Raw genomic sequence first — 17417 nt, 5'->3', positions numbered from 1 at the left:
TTAAAAGGGGCTGACTTCTGTGCAGTCACTCGAATTGCTGCATAGCCGTACAGCTTAGCAGAAGCATTGCTTCAACGCTACTTCTGTCGACACTTCCACTGTCTATAAATTGTCACACTCCACGTATAACATCCAGTATTGCACGTGCAGATATTTCTTCCAACTAAATATTGGGAAGGTTGAAGCCATTGACTTCAAGCCACAACCCAATCCCTCTGGCAACTCCATTCCTCTCCGAGGCTGAACCAGATCATTAAACACTTTTGGTGTTATTTAACCTCCAAGATGCACTTGTAACCTTGTATCTGTGCCAGTAAGCCCACCTCTTTCCACATCCATAAATATCTCTCAGCTCTTCCCACCAGAGCCCATCTGCAACTGAAATCCTTGTTCAATGCCACTGTTAACTCCACGCTTAACTGTTCCAATACACTCCTGGCTGGCCATTCATGTTAGACACTCACTATACTTGAAATCATTCAAAACCTGAGAGGCTCAATTCATTCATTATCACATACCCATTGACTTAGATTAGCTTCCAGTTAAGCAGTTTTTTGATGGTTAAAATTCTCACTTGGATTTTTGGATCCTTCCATGGCTTTGTTGCTCCTTATTTCTGCAACCTCCTCCAGACTTACAGCTGTCTAGATCTGCATTTCTCCAAGTTTGGTCTTCTGTGCAGCTCCAATTTTAGCCTTTCCACTATTGTTGGCCTCACTGATAAAAATTGCCACAGCATTAAGTTCTGGAATTGTTTCCCGAAAACTCCATAACTCTATCTTGCCTTTATCCTTTAAAATGCTCTTTAAAGCCATCTCTAATGTCTGCCTGTGTGGTTCAGGGTCAACTGTTGTTTGATCCTCCTTTGAAGCATTTTGGGACCTTTTTTACTACATTAAAAGGTGCTATATAGATACAAGTGGTTAGGGACCAATTATCTAATTTGAATTTTGTAGAAGTATAGAATAGCTGTTTGTAGCAATGCTGCTCTTTGGCCAAATCTGAAGTCAGATTACATGTGTGACGCCAGTGTACCTTTTTTAAAAATGTTTTTTATTTAAATCATGTTCTCTGCAGTTGTAAGCAGGCCTTTTTGATTTTATTGTTGCCAGGCTGTCTGGTTCCAAGCCTTTTTTTTGCTGCTTAAATGGATTAAATGGGGTTTGTTTATTAATAAAGATTAACTGAAGAACCAATAAGACCAGTCGACTAGTCATAAGTTCAGCACTTAACAGCAATGGTGAGCAAAGGGTTGTAATTTAAGTTCCTTTAATTTGTGATGTAGTCCAGTTTTATTCAATGCAGAAGTCTAGTCTTGATGTCCAGGAAAGTCCTGGAATTTGGATGCCTATTTATGAAAAGATCCAGCACTCAGTGAGTGAGAACTTCTGTCAGCGGACACTGGCAACTTAAATTGGCAGTTAATTTCTAGCTCAGGCTTAAAACGGTGGAAGAAGAGAAAGGATGACTAAGAATTTGAGGAGTTCCCGAGGGAGCTGTCAGCCTCCAAGAACAGTTGTCAGCCGGGCTTTGTGGATTATGTTGCTAGGCCTCAGCAGCCAGAAATGATGCACAGATTACATCTGAACACTTGCACTTTTTAGGGAACTCAGAATTGATTTCATCCTGAGTTCAAATCCTGAACCCCTACACTCAACACCATAAACTTCATTTACCAGCACTTTAAACATCACTGAACCTTTTATGCCCACCTTGTATGTAGAGATCAACGAAAACAAAACTGCTGGTTGGTTTGCAATTTTCATATTGAAAATAAATGGATTTATGGAATGAAATTCTTCAAAATGGATAAAAATGCCAGGGTCCCATACTTTTAAAATGAAGTCAGTGGTCTTGGCTGTAATAATAAAACGTAGAACTCCCTAAATCATTCAACACAACCAAATTCTACTGTTATATTGCTGATGAAGCAATAAACAATCATATGGATAAACTCTAAAGCTTTCATCATTAAACTGTCATTTGAAATGTAAATTATATCAGAAAGGAATGATTAGAGAGGTATAATTTTTGTTTAGAGACACATGTTAGTATTGAATAATATTCCATCTTGAAATGACAAAAATGTAAATATTTATAGCTGTATTGATACTGAGCCGTTGCAAACTGGTGAACCTGATCTTCAGCTATAAATCAAATGTACTATCAAAACAATAATTCATAAATTGTCTTGTGTTCCCTACAGGCAGACTACAAGTGATGCGCATCTCTAACTGTAGTGCCTCGGGTGAAATTGAGTTTGCAAGGTCCCAGCACAATTATTGAATGCTATCTTAAACGAAATAACTCTAGTGGATACCTATTGTATATGGGATCGACACAAAGTACATCTTGAATTTTTAAAAATTTAACCTATTGAAATTTCTGTAATTAAACTTATTGGTGTTGACAGACTACAGAATACAATATAACACTATTTACTGAAGTTGTTGGACAGCCTTGAATTTACTCTTGACATTGCCAGTCCTTGTCTGTGGTAATTTAAAAATGCATGCCATATTTTTATTTTAATTAATTTCTCATACATTACACACAGTGAATAGCTTTTAACTTCACTGATGGTAAGTTGGCAGAATGGATTACCTGCCCGTTGTAGAACCCACCCAGTTTTTTTAACAGAATGGAAATCAGGTTAATTCTAAATTTAAGGGAAAAATTTTGTAGATAAACATCACGTGCCCACTGTAACTTTTTTGCCACTTAACCGAAATTTTGACCTGTTTTGAAAAATAAACTTGCCAGAACTAATCATTCACTGGTCCATAGCAATTTTAAGTTTTTCATTGGGTTCTTGCCTTCTGTTGACAAAGAAACAATTCTTCACTCATAAATTGAAGTATATTCAACATCATGTTAGACTTCATTAAGATAAAAGGAAGTTCAGTAGTATTTCTCAATGGAGACTGATTTGGTTTTATTTAAGCTGCTTTTATGATACCTAAATATGTACCATACTAAAAACACAAGCATTGTGCCAATGCTAAACTCTCAGAATATGCAAGATTTGAAAAGGTTGAAACGTATGTGAGACGTCTTGATAATGGGGTCCTTTTGGCTATGGTGACATCTTAATCACATTGGGTGTTATTAAAAATGATTTGCTGAAGAATGAGAGGACTTTCTATAGAATTGTTTACAGTAAATTTAATGATTTGTTGCTTGAAGAATGGGCATGTGATATAGTGAAGTTTTGTACTTAGCTGCAGTGTTTTATTGCAGGTTGGAATGTGCTTGTTAATTTAAGGCACTGGGTCAGTTACTTTTCATAAGTCAATTTGCATCTAAACTAAGTGTGATGTCCAGAATCTGACAGATGTACGTGAGATGCAATAATTCAGCTCAAGGTTTATGTGGATCATTATGGATATATGAAACACATTTACACAACTAAATTTCTCCTCCTTTCTTTAGAATTTCAGCAAAACTCAATAGTGGGTACGTGAAATCGGCTCCATCTCTGATAGCACTCTGCACATGCGGTGGTACAGTGGTTATATCACTGAACTAATAATCCAGAGACCTGGACTAATAATCTGAGATTTGAGTTCAAATTCTACCAAATCCCAGAGGAATATAAATTCAGTTTATTAAATAAAAACTTGTAATAAGAATTTAATATCAATAAAAGTGATAAAAACCCAAATGGCTAATGTCCTTTAGGGAAGGAAACTTGCTGTCTTTTCCCAGTCTGTCACACAGTAATATGTTTGACTTAATGGAATCACCCAGCAAGCCCCTCAGCTGTATCAAAAGCTGTACAACAACCTGCAGCAGTTCAAGAGGGTGGCTTGCTGTCACAATCTTGAGGGCAGTTGGAGATGGATAATAATTGCTCGTCTTAGCATCAATGCCCATATCCCATGAATGAACATATTAAAACAATTGAGGGCTTGTAAGAGAACATTGTTCCCTAGTTGCTTTACAGTTTACTCTAGACTAGTTGGGAATAGTTCACTGTGAAACACTGATAACTTTGCACCTCAATGCTCCTATTAAAATTCTGTGGAAAGGGTAGTAGGAAGTATTTTTGTCTTGCATTGTAATATTATCAGCAATTCCTCTGTACAGTTTAAGAATATAATTTTGTCAAAGCAGTCGCAGTTATGAAGTAGCGTTCTTCATTCACTTTTGTCATTCTAATCTGTTTAGGCCCTGTCTTCTGCAACTTCCTAAACTATTTTTTTCATTTTATCCTCCTACCCTTTTTAAAGGTATCCTCATTTGGTCAGTATTCCTAAATCTATTGCCGTGCAAGTGAGCAATCTATTCCCATATGAACTGCCTTGCATTAAAGCCACCATACAAATGCAAGCTGTTGTTGACTGTGAAAAGTGGCAAAAAATTGTGTAACCAAATATTCTTTTTTAAGATGGTGCCGGGGGTGAGGGATGGCGTGTGGGAGGAATTAACTTAAAAATAAATGAGATTTTGAATTTGTCTTGGAATATTTTAAAAATTTAGTTTCTTAAATTAAGTTGACCATGCTGTGTTGGAGGTAGAGGCTCCTTCTCATGGTAATTTCAAGGGTGCTGAGGTCCTGTATTTTGCCTCGTGTGTCAGCTCAGTTAGTGTATTCTCACTTCTGCATTAGATTGTCATGCGTTCCAGCTCCATTCCAGTGCTTTGCGCACATAACCAAGACTGACCCTCCCAGGACTGTCAGGTGCTCTCAGAAATGAGACATTAAACTTAGGCCCTGTCTGTCCTTTCAAGTGGAAAAATGATTCCATTGCACTATTTGAAGAAAAGCATCTGGTGTCCTGGCCATATTTATTCCTCAATCAGTGCCAAGATCTGTTTGTGTATTTAATTTACTTCTGGTCATTTATTCCACTGCTGTTTATAGAATGTTACTGCATGCTATTTGGCTATAAGCCATGTTGTGGTATCTTGAGTCTGTGGAAAGATGATATGTAAATGGAGGTTCTTCTATCTTTGTGATCTGAGTTTGTAAGCTTCATCAGTGTGTTCTATGATAAGCAATCCATCAAATCCTTATCTAACTTCTGCACATCTACATAACCGTACTTCACTTGATGGCACCGAGTGGTTGAAATTTTGACTGGCTTTTATTTTGTCTCCTCTTTCTTGGGGGTGTTGTTTGCTATCCACCAAATCAATGAGGAAAATCTTTAGAAATTAGGTTAGAAGCAACATCAAGAGCAAGTTGAAAAATATGGCAGATGATGTAAATGTAATACCCATTTCTTTTTACTTGCTCTATGATTTTTGTAACGCAGGCTATTTAACCACTAGTGGAGTGTGCCTTTTCACAAGTTTCACAGCCTTTGAGGTGGTCAGTCAATAGATGTACAGTCAATAAATGCAGTGAGCTTGAAAAATCATTCATCTTGGGCCATGGTGGAATTCAGGTTTTTTGTTTTTTTTTTGAAAAGTATTATATTTTTGAAAGAAGCATTTAGTAAAATTTCTGCAACGTTAAAAATATCATAATGATTCATTTCCAAATTCCGCACACGAGGACAGCATCAACCCCCATCATTTGGCCTGGGCTTGCAAAATCTTACTAACTCTTGGCTTGAGATGATTCATACTTCTCTAACCTGTGATTATCCCCCTCTCCACTTGCACTTTATGTACCTGTAAAGACTCCTTTATCTGTAAAGACTCACATTCCAATCTTGTAATTGTGTCTCTGTCTATGTAATGTTGTGTTTGTGAACCCACTTCTTCATTCACCTGAGGAAGGAGCTGTGCTCCAAAACCTCATGATTCCAAATAAACCTGCTGGACTTTAACCTGGCGTTCTGAGACATCTTACTGTGCTTACCCTAGTCCAACGCTGGCATCTCCACACCAGAACAACAACAACTTGATGTGATTTTTAAAAGGTGCTATTTACAGCCAAATCAAATTTTTAAAAGTATGGTGTGTGTACGCTTGTACCTATCGTGACTGAAATTGAAAGACTCATAAGAGAAAGATGGGACACGTTGAAGCAGTCTTGAGATTTTTTTTCAGCTTCTTGCCTTTAAGGTCCCCTTCCCGTGTTTTAAAAATTGCACAGACTCCTGTAACACAACAAAAGCGCTTCTGAGTATAAAAAAGAATGCAATTATTCATTTAAATATATGATTTTTGTTTTAATGTGAAATAGAATTGTTGTTTAGCACCAGCAATATTTCTCAAAGCATTGAGTTCCTAAATTCTAGCAATGCAGCAGAAAGGCTCCCTCAGTTTGCATTTACTTAATTCGCAAACAAAGTAGACGTAGAAGTCACGCAAAAAAAGGAACTCTTTTCACAGCGTGAAGATGTTGGGTAAAAGCAAACATTGATTGACTAACCAGATGTTGATTCCAACTCTGCTGCTGACAAGCAGTCTCTATTTACCTAACTGCAGAGAATTTTAGGTATATGTTAACAGAACATGAGGTTCTGTATTTCCCAAATTCTGGTTGGTAGTGAATGAGTTTGATAAATGGTATTGGATTCAAACATAGAGAACATAAAGATGGTTGACACCCTGCCATTGGCCCTGTGTAATCCCACCCACTGCAATGAAGGCAAGTTACCCTACCTTATAGTTAAAGTGGGGTGGGAGCAGGTGTTGTGGATCAACTCCCCAACCACTGATGGCTTCCTGCCACAATGCCCAATATGGGACCACTTTACAGGCTGTCAGCGTTTTATCAAAAGCTGATCAAACCCTTGTTAGGTGGTGAAGGCAGTTGCCCGGGGTTGTGGGGGGGTGATATGGCAAAGTATTTATTTGTTCAAAGAGGAGGCCTTGGGCAGTGATGGTAGCCCATCCAATACCAGCAATTGGCTCCCCTCCATCAATGTAATAAAGTATTTTAACATTCTTTTGGCCTATCTGCTGTCAGCTTTGGTTAGGCTGCATTTGGAATATGGTGTAAATTCTGGTTGCCAAACTACCAGAAGGAAGTTGATGCATTGGAAAGGAAGTAGAAGAGATTTACCCCTAGGATGTTGCCCGATTTGGAGGGTGTGGACTATGAAGGAAGATTGAACAAACTTGGATTGTTTTCATTGGAGCATCCAAGGGTAAGGGGGGACCTGATAGAGATTTACACGATTATGACAGGCTTGGATAGAGTGGGCACAGTAAGAAGTCTCACAACACCAGGTTCAAGTACATAACATAAGAATGTAAGAAATAGGAGCAGGAGTAGGCCATCTAGCCCTTCGAGCCTGCGCCGCCGTTCAGCAAGATCATTGCTGATCTGAAGTGGATCAGTTCCACTTTCCCGCTTTCTCCCCATAATCCTTAATTCCCTTGTCAATCAAAAACCTACCTACCCGTGACTTAAATATATTTAGCAAGGTAGCCTCCACCACTTCAACGGGCAGAGAATTCCAGAGATTCACCACCCTTTGAGTGAAGAAGTTCCTCCTCAACTCTGATCTAAACTCCTCCTCCTCTTTCCCCCCCCCCCCCCCCCCCCAACCATCTTGAGGCTGTCCCCTCTAGTCCTGCTATCCTTTCTCAGCGGGAAGAATCTCTCTACTTCTACCCTATCTATCCCTTTCATTATCTTATACGTCTCTATAAGATCCCCCCCTCATCCTTCTAAACTCCAACGAGTACAGACCCAGTCTATTTAGTCTCTCTTCATAGGCCAACCCCCTCATCTCCGGTATCAGCCTAGTGAACCTCCTCTGCACTCCCTCCAAGGCCAATATATCCTGTGCAAGTGCGGCGACCAAAACTGCACACAGTACTCCAGCTGCGGCCTCACCAGTACCCTGTACAGTTGCAGCAAGACCTCCCTACTTTTTATATTCTATCCCCCTCACTATAAAGGCCAACATTCCATTTGCCTTCTTGATCACCTGCAGACTGGGTTTTTGCGACTCGTGCACAAGGACCCTCAGGTCCCTCTGCACCGTAGCATGTTGCAGCTTTTCGCCCTTTAAATAGTAATCCCTCCTACTATTATTTCTGCCAAAGTGGATAACCTCACACTTGCTAACATTATACTCCATCTGCCAGGTCCTCACTCACTCGCTTAGCCTATCCAGATCCCTCTGCAGATTTTCCACACTGTCCACACAATTTGCTTTTCCACTCATCTTCGTGTCATCAGCAAATTTCATCACCCTACACTCAGCCCCCTCCTCCAGATCATCTATACAAATGGTAAATAGCTGAGGACCCGGCACCGATCCCTGCGGCACTCCACTAGTGACCAACCGCCAATCAGAATAGCACCCATTGATACCAACTCTCTGCTTCCTATTAGACAACCAATCCTCCATCCACACTAATACCTTATCCCCAACTCCGTGTACCCTAACCTTCTGTAGCAGCCTTTTATGAGGCGCCTTTTATGAGGCACCTTATCAAACGCCTTTTGAAAATCTAAAAACACCACATCCACCGGTTCCCCTCTGTCTACCACACTAGTGACATCCTCATAGAAATCCAATAAATTCGTTAAACTGAAGTGGGCACAGTAAGAGGTCTCACAACACCCAGGTTCAAGTCCAACAGGTTTATTTGGAATCAGGAGCTTTTGGACACTGTTCCTTCATCAACCACTCACCTGATGAAGGAAGAGCACTCCGAAAGCTCCTGATTCCAAATAAAGCTGTTGGACTTGAACCTGGGTGTTGCAAGACCTCTTACTGTGCCCACCCCAGTCCAACACCAGCATTTCCACATCTTGGATAGACTGGACAGTTGAAGTCTTTTTCCCAGGGTTGAAGAGTCAATTACTTGGGGGCATAGGTTGAAAGTGAGAGGGGGAAACTTTTTAAGAGATTTAAGGGGCAAGTTTTTCTGAGGATGGTGAATGCCTGGAACATGCTGCCAGAGAAGATGGTAGAAGCAGATTCTATAACAACATTCAAGAGGCATCTGGATAGATACGCGAAGAGGGAAATGGACCATACGGAGGCAAGAAAATATTAAATTAGAGGCATCTGTGTCAGCACAAACTTAGAATCATCATAGAACCATAGAAACCCTATTGTACAGAAGGAGTCCATTTGGCCCATCAAGTCTACACTGACCACAATCCCACCCAGGCCCTAGCCCCATATCCCTACATATTTACCCACTAATCCCTCTAACCTAACCATCTCAGGATACTAAGGGGCAATTTTAGCATGGCCAATCAAACTAACCCGCGTATCTTTGGACTGGAGAAGGAAACCGGAGCACCCGGAGGAACCCCACGCAGACAAGAGAAGAATGTGCAAACTCCACACAAACAGTGACCCAAGCCAGGAATCGAATCCAGGTCCCTGGAGCTCTGAAGCAGCAGTGCTAAGCACTGTGCTACCGTGCCACCCTTGATGGGCCAAAAGGCCTGGTCCTATGCTGTACTTTTCTTTGTTCCTCAACAGTGGCCAGCATAAGTGGAGGTGCCGCTGAGCTTCTGGCTTTCTGATTGGGCCATCAGCTGTAAGGACATGGATAGCAGTCCTGAACAGGACAGCGACCTCAGTAGCAGCTTATCCACGTTTGCTGCACACACGATCAAGGCTGTGTCTTGCCGGTCGGGGAGTGCATATTGCCGATAAAGGCAAGATCTGGCAACAGAGGAAATTGCATAAAATGCTCCTAAACTATGTGCAGTCAGGTCAATAGAATTGGTCTTTAAGGATTAGCATTTGGAATACATATCTGGACCCTGTATTTATCTCTTGAAAGTGATTAATTGGAAACATTGCTTTCTCGTTTATCTGTTTCCCTATTCTGCTCCAGCACAAGCTCTAAATATTTAATTGTAGTCATTCCTAGAAAGAACCAAGGAGTTTAATTTCTTGTCTCGCTCTCCTCCTCAGTGTTTCCTTTCTTGCATAAAGCTATCCTGAGTATCACATTATATTTAACTGAGCTTAATCTAAGGACAGTCAGTGACAGCGGGGGTAGGGGTGTCTGATTAAGTGAATAGCTCAACATTAGTTCCCTAATCACTGTGTTTCTGGAAGGATCCACTTGGCAGCAGCAATATTCTGGGTCTTGTCGCCAATATTTAGCCGCAGCTTATATTGGCGCAAACCTTTTTTTTTGAGTGGGTCCCTTGAAATCTTGTAGCGGGCACCAGTTGAGAACCCTTTTTTTATAGTATTGGTGTAATTTGTGCCCTGGGAGGCAGGGTTTGAGCAGCTGTAGTAAAAAAGGATAAGGTGGGTATGGGAAAGGATACCTTTTAAAAGACACAAGATTTTGTTTGCTGCTTCTCACATTCGAGTCATTTTTGCAAATGTTTCAACGGCAGTATAGTGATTTGTGCCTCCGCCCCCCCATTTCCTGGAAGACCATTCCAAGTGTTGATCACACTCAGCATGAAGAAGTATTTCCTGATGTTAGTCTTGGGAATGAGTTCTTAGAATATTGGAGGGAGCTACGGGAATTGAAGCATTGAGCAGATGGCAGGGTTGGAGTGCATTCGTCATGGAGGCTGAGGGCTGTCCCAGCAACTCTGAGGAGAACGTTCTTGAAATCTAACTGGCCTTGGGATGGGGTCTTGAAACATTGACATTGTTGGGGTCTGCAGTATTGTGGGGACAGAGTTTCGGGAAAATGGACCCAAACTTTCCTTGATTCTACTATGCTTCATTTCTCATGTGTTCCTGCATATTGTTTACATTCCCTTTCACTTTCCTCAATTCCTGCCTTCAGTTTTTATTTTGAAATGTTGAATGTAAATTTCTGCTTGTTAAAAGTTAATAAATTTAAAACAACGTGGGGATGGGGGCATCCCTAACAGGCACCATGTGTGCATTGAATGAAATTATCAACTTGTGCAGCCTTGAAAAATAAATTTTCACAAGCAAATAAATTATCCCATAACATGCTCTAAATTTATTGTTTCTAATTTATTTTTTCAATGAAGCCTCAAGAATCGTTCAGAAGAGTTCTTCCAACTTGAACATTGACTCTTAATAATGTTTTTAAACATAAAAAAACCACAAACAATTGATATTGTTCCCCTGGTGGCACAGTGGTTGGCACTGCTGTTTCACAGTGCCAGGGACCTGGGTTCGATTCTGGCCTTGGGTCACTCTGCAGAGTTTATACATTCTCCCCGGGTCTGCATGGGTTTCCTCTGGGTGCTCCAATTTCCTCCCACAGTTCATAGATGTGCAGATTAGGTAGATTGGCCATGCTGAATTGCCCCTTAATGTTCAAAGATGTGTAGATTAGGAGGATTGCCATAATAAATGCATGGGGTTACAAGGATAGAGCAGAGGGCAAGGCCTGGGTAGGATCCGACCGGAGAGTTGGTGCATCTTAATATGCCAGATGGCCTCTCTGCACTGTAGGGATTCTGTTCTATGTGGTATTTTTACACAGGTTATCCTTTTCTCTCACATTTGTGCAGGCTCCGCACTTGTCTGCAATAAAGACTTTGACTTTTCAATTTCCAGTTTGTTTCAAAGTTTTCTGGAAAAGACAGCAAAACACCTATCCTAAAAGGATAATGGGAATGACCTTCTATCCTTCAACTACTGATGCGGAGATTAAAAACTGTAAATGTGCAAAATGAACAGATGAAATTGAAAGTTCTATGCTGTGATAAAAATATTGAATTAAAATTAAAATGCAAATGGGGGGGGTGGCCAGGGAAACAGGTGAGAATGATAAATAGGAGAAAAAAAGTAAGACTAAAGTCAACCATAACATCGCCCAATAGCCAGGGCACTGGAATCACAATGTGGGAATGGCCCATTTTTTAAAGTGAATATGACTCGTATAGAAGCCATGACTTCTGCATGGAAAGATGATTAGGCATTTTCAAATAAATACATTTTCTATATTATTTGATTTTGCCATTGACAGATACTGAACAGGGCCCAGGTGAGGGTAAGAATGTTGTCTGGCAGGTGTTTAATATCATGCTTCCAGCAAACTGGTTTGCTGAAACCATCCCATTCTAAACTAATTTCCTGGAGGCCAAATCCGGGCCAGAACTGCTTTCTGCTTATAAGCAGTAGGCACCCAACTAAAGTAGTTAACAGGTGAATTAAAAATTGAGCAATGCAGTCATTTTCAAATTGGATAATCACAGCAGCATAAGTAATTGTGAACTTAATCAGCAAGAACTTGGATTTATATTGTGCTTCTAATGTAGCAAACCTTCCAAAATGCTTAAACAAGAGCGTCAAAATTTAACATTGAGTTACAGAGTAAGTCATCAAGACAGCTGATCAAAACCTGGTCAAATAGGAAGAATCTAAGGATCGTCATAAAAGGAAGAAAGAGAGGTGAGAATTTAAAAAGTGAATTCCAGAGCTTAGGGCCAAGACAGCGGAGACCATAAATGCTGATGGTGGAGCAACTACAAAATCATGATTGTGCAAGATGCCAGAATTGGAGGAATGCAGAGATATTGGAGACTTAGCTGGAAATATTGGGCAGGATTTTGTGGCCTCACTTGAGTGAGACTGGAAATTCCGGCCAGAGGTCAATGGTGATTGCCTTTGTTGGATCCTTACCTGTGCTGATTCCAAGGCAGGCGAGGTGGTAGAGTTCCAGCCATGGGGCAGGATTTTACGGCGTCACTCAACCCGAGACCGGAAAATTCTACCCAAGGTCAACTGACCTTTCCATTATCCGCCCCTCGCTCCAATTACAGGGTGATAGAATTACAGTGATGGAGTGGTTTAAAAACCAGGATAATTACTTTAAATTTGAGATTTTGTTGTACTGTGAACCAGTATAGGTCACCAAGCATGGGTAATAGTTGAACAAGAATCTGAGTTAAGGTAGAGAGGCAGAATTTTGGATATGCTCAAGTTTATGAAGGGTGGAAGGGGGAACCAGCCAGGAGTGCATTCGAATATTTATGCCTAGAGTTAACAAAGGCAAGAATGAGGGTATCAAGAACGGATGAGCTGAGGCAGAGCTGGTGTTGTGATGTTATAAAGGTGGAAGTACATGGTCTTGCTGATCGGGCAGATAAGTGGACAGAAGCTCATCTTGAAGTTGAGATTGGATATGTCCTGGTTCAGCTTCAGGCGATTGGGAGGGAGAGGGATACAAATGATGATTGGGGAATGGATTTCATCATTGGGGCCAAAGACAATGTCTGCTCATCCAATACTGGATATCAGCCAGGCAAAATAAATTGGCATTAAGAATACGCATTTACTGAGAGCATTAAAGAGATGCATCATTGGTTTAATGATGCATGCTTCTGGTTGAACTAAATGATGCTTAGTTTTTATGTAAGTTCTAAATATTTGAAATCTAGAAGTGTGACAGAGAATTGTTTAATTAGGTTTAATCCTATCCATTGAATCACTGGTGATTCATTTTGGCAATGAGTCGTCTTACTGAAGTGTGTTTTACATAAGTTACGTTCAAATTGCAAGAAGTGAGAACACCTAAAAGAAGCTTTCTTTTTAAAACAAATGTGCATCTTAGTAGTGGAAAGATGGAGCATTAACTTTGAATTCTGTGAAGTAGTGGGATGTATTTTTGCATCTGCGATTTTCCCCGTGCTGCTGGTTTGCTGACCTGATGTAGAAAATGCACATGCTAAGTGATACAGTAATTGTCTAATTAGATTTTATCCTCTCCATTTGATCACTGCAGGTGATTTGACTAAATTCTGTTTTGAGGCGGCAGGGTCTTGGAAAGGGCCACATATGTGTGCTCCCTGGAGGCTAATTTACGCTATTATTGATGGAAGTTTGAAAGGCGGGTGTGTGATTCAGTGAGAAGTATTCAGGACGGGGAACATGCATAATAAAATTCTGAGTGTCTGTTTTGATTGTACTTGCATTCACGTCGTTTCCTTTACCAATTTGAATGTAAATTTCTGCTTGTTAAAAGTTAATAAATTTAAAACAACATGGGGATGGGGGCATCCCTAACAGGCACCATGTGTGCATTGAATGAAATTATCAACTTGTACAGCTAATTTGAATTGGTAATCTTACTAGGATTTGTTTCAACTAGTAATTTTTGTTCAGTTTTAACAATGTAATAAATTTCACTCCAAATGCACAATTTCCCTGTTTACCTTTCAGTTCAAAGTATAGAGTTATACTTGTAGAAAATATGTAGTAAGGCTTCAGTCTGAACTTGAAAAGTGACAGACTTGAAAGCAGGTTATGAAGGGGGAAAGATAGATGTGTGCATTGTGGCTGTTGTCTCCTGTCTAATTAGTCAAATCGGGGCCAGGGGAGTGCCTTACAACTGAAAGGATCACAAGTTTTCAGTTTCTGGGACAGGTAGGCAGTACTATATGTCAAAAGCCATTACTCAGGAATCTGCTCCATGCCTCTTTATATTTTCTATAATTGTTCACTTAGTAACATTGTTATATTTATAAGATGTTAAAAGGGACACTGTCTGAATGTGTTGACAAGCAGGTGTTGTTAAAAAAACAATTGATTACAACAAATCTGGAAACCAAAATAATATGACAATCCCTAATTTAGGGGAGGTAGTGGTGTAGTAGAATTCCACTGGACTAGTAATCCAGAGACCCAGGGTGATGCTCTGGGGACCTGGATTTAAATCCCACCGTGGTAGATTGTGAAGTTTGAGATTCACTAAATAAAATCTAAAATTTAAAAGATTTATGATGACCATGAAACCATTGTCCATTGAGAAATTGTGAATTACTCAAGATTGTAGTTCTACCCACTCCTTTACCCAAGGAAAGTTTGGTCCTGAAGCTCTTTTTGAGCAAGAAACGGAGGCCCTACAGAAAAATAGAAAAGTTTTTTAAAAAATGAGTGGGGAGGGTACCCCCTACATTGAGCCAACGTAGACCAGTACCCATCCCCTGAGCAAGAGTTCTTTTCCCACCTGAACTCACACATTGCCCCTCACATGTTATCCCCTATCTTAATTTTCCCTTTTACTTAAACCCTTGCCCGAACTATAATTCCATACCTTCCGCACAAACTCAACCAGGTCCATGCCTCAATTCTTCTACCCTTGCTGATTTGAATTCTCCTTCTTTCAGCATTGCTGTCCCCTCATTTTCCCTTTTCTATTGCTTCTGCCGTCCCATTTTGCTTTCCTTATTCTCCACCTTTTTAACCCTGCTTGACTTTTACCTGTGTTAACCCTGCTTGACTTTATCTTTTTTGGGTATCAGTGAGAAAGTACAAAGGAACGCTGGGAGTGTTTGGGAAAGTTTAGAGTGAAACTACTGCAAAATATAAGCAGAAATCAGTCTGTAACAATTGTCTTTTTTTTAAAATCCTCAGTCAGATTTTCTCCAAATAAAAAATGCTTCATAAGAACGTAAAAACTAGGAGCAGGAGTAGGCCATCTGGCCCCCTCGAGCCTGCTCCGCCATTCGGTAAGATCATGGCTGATCTTTTTGTGGACTCAGCTCCAATTATCCGCCCACTCACCATAACCCTTAATTCCTTTACTTTTCAAAAATTTATATATCCTTGCCTTAGGAACATTCAATGAGGTAGCCTCAACTGCTTCACTGGGCAGGGAATTCTACAGACTCAGTACCCTTTGTGTGAAGAAAAAACCTCCTTGAATCAGTCCTAAATCTGCTTCCCCTTATTTTGAGGCTATGCCCCCTAGTTCCAGTTTCACCTGCCAGTGGAAACAACTTCCTTGCTTCATATCGTCACTATCTTATGTTTCTATAAGATCTCCCCTCATTCTTCTGAATTCCAGTGAGTATAGCCCCAGTCTACTCAGTCTTCCTCCATAAGCCAACTCTCTCAACTCCGGAATTAACCTAGTGAATCTTCTCTGCACCCCCTCCAGTGCTAGTATATCCTTTTCTCAAGTAAGGAGACCAAAACACCTGCCTGTTGTTGACATCTTCTGTTACAGTTGCAAGCCATCATTAATGCAGTTTTAAATAGATATTTCAGCTTCTCAGGAATATACAGAGCAAAAAATTGAAACGTCAGGAATGCAGGTTAAAATGGAAATTATTTTCATGCTTCTCTTGTATACTTTGGTCAAATGTAAACGCTAAGGTTCCAAAACAAACTTTTGCATTCTGGAGGAAAAAAATCTATGATGAGTTCTTCTTTAAAAAAGGAATTGATAATTGTCAAAGCCAGACATTAAGTAATGAGGTCAAAGTCTTGCATGTGAATGTGCAGCCAAGTTGCTGTCTGGTCTTCAAGGGAAAACATGGAGGTCATTGATTAATAAAAAGTTGTGAATACTGAAAATCTGAATTACAGCTACTTACCTGGCCAGTCAGCATCTGCTAACAGGAAAACCATTTTTCTCCCCCTCAAAGATATCTAATCTTCTGTTTATGTCCAGCTTTTCACTTTTTTTTTAATGGAAGTCGTTGATTATTTAATGTTGTTTTCTCGAATCACTAGCCAAACAATTTTGTAAACTGCAGAGGTCAGACTACTTCTACATTTTCCAGGAATGTTTAGCTGTTGATTTTATGAATAAAGCCCCTGTATGAAAACCTGGGATAACTTAAAAATTGGATGCTGGCTGCAGAGAGAGATTTCAGGATTTTTACTGGCAGCATAAATTAAAATGGCCTGGATGGTTGTCTTAATCCATTGTGATCTCATGAACAGGGCAAGGGTATACTGGGATAAATATTCTTTTGATTAAATTGTGAAAAAGATATCAAGAATTCAACATCCTATTGTTGAAGAAAATATTATAAAATTTTGACCTCCTTGGGCTAGTCATTCAATTTTAAACCTTAAACCTACATGATTCTAATAATAGAGCTCCTCCGAGGGCAAAAATAGATTTATAATTGTAATTACCTGTACAACAAACAACAAAATAAAGTAATAGTGCATGTTCTCTGGTTTCAATTTGTTGGCTCATTTTCATTATTCAAACAACTTTAGATAGATATAGATATATACATAGTGTTTCCTTCTGTGCTTTAAGACCCTGCCATCCATTTTGGAATAGGGATCCACCGTCAAAGCAGATTTTGAACAATTTTAGGTCTATGTTCTAATGATACTTGCCATCATGTCAAGACTTTGCTTTGATTCTCCAGCACCAGTGTTATCATGACTGCTTGATGTTTTTTTGATTCTGTGATCCCAGTCACGTTCTGATTCATCAATGCAGACAATGTAGGTTGTTTAATTTATGTGATTACAGAACTAGATGACATAGTACAAAATACAATTAATAGATCATTCCCTCCACACTAGTGGCTACATCTCATTGATTTTTTTTTAAAAGAGTTGCATAAATATCTGGTTAAGAACATCATTGAAAATTAATGGGACAAATATAAACTTAGATGATCAACTTTTTTTGTCAGTGATGTTGCCCTTGTGGAAATATCAAAGTGTAATATGTAGATTTTGTCATTAATATTCTGAAATTCTATTGGATTGTTATGAGGGGTAGAAACTTTGGATCTTCATATTTTAGAAAGGTCACTTGTCTACAGCTTGTAGCTTAAATAAATCCTGTCTGTCTTCCTCTCTAACTGGTTCTGTCTGCATCCCACTCCT

The 17417-nt window shown here is 39.8% G+C and overlaps 1 protein-coding gene across 1 annotated transcript in view; it reads left to right on the top strand.

The window, feature by feature from the left end:
• LOC145354903 (ubiquitin-conjugating enzyme E2 E1-like) overlaps positions 1 to 17417 on the top strand; it is an 82119-nt gene that overhangs the window by 49082 nt on the left and 15620 nt on the right. The gene's annotated exons all lie outside the window — the stretch shown is intronic.

This window comes from Carcharhinus amblyrhynchos, chromosome 2, assembly GCF_965287045.1.
Source record: "Carcharhinus amblyrhynchos chromosome 2, sCarAmb.v2.hapA, whole genome shotgun sequence".
Lineage (NCBI taxonomy): Eukaryota > Metazoa > Chordata > Chondrichthyes > Carcharhiniformes > Carcharhinidae > Carcharhinus > Carcharhinus amblyrhynchos.
Note: the sequence above shows the minus strand (reverse complement) of the source record. Positions and strands in the feature narration are given on the sequence as shown.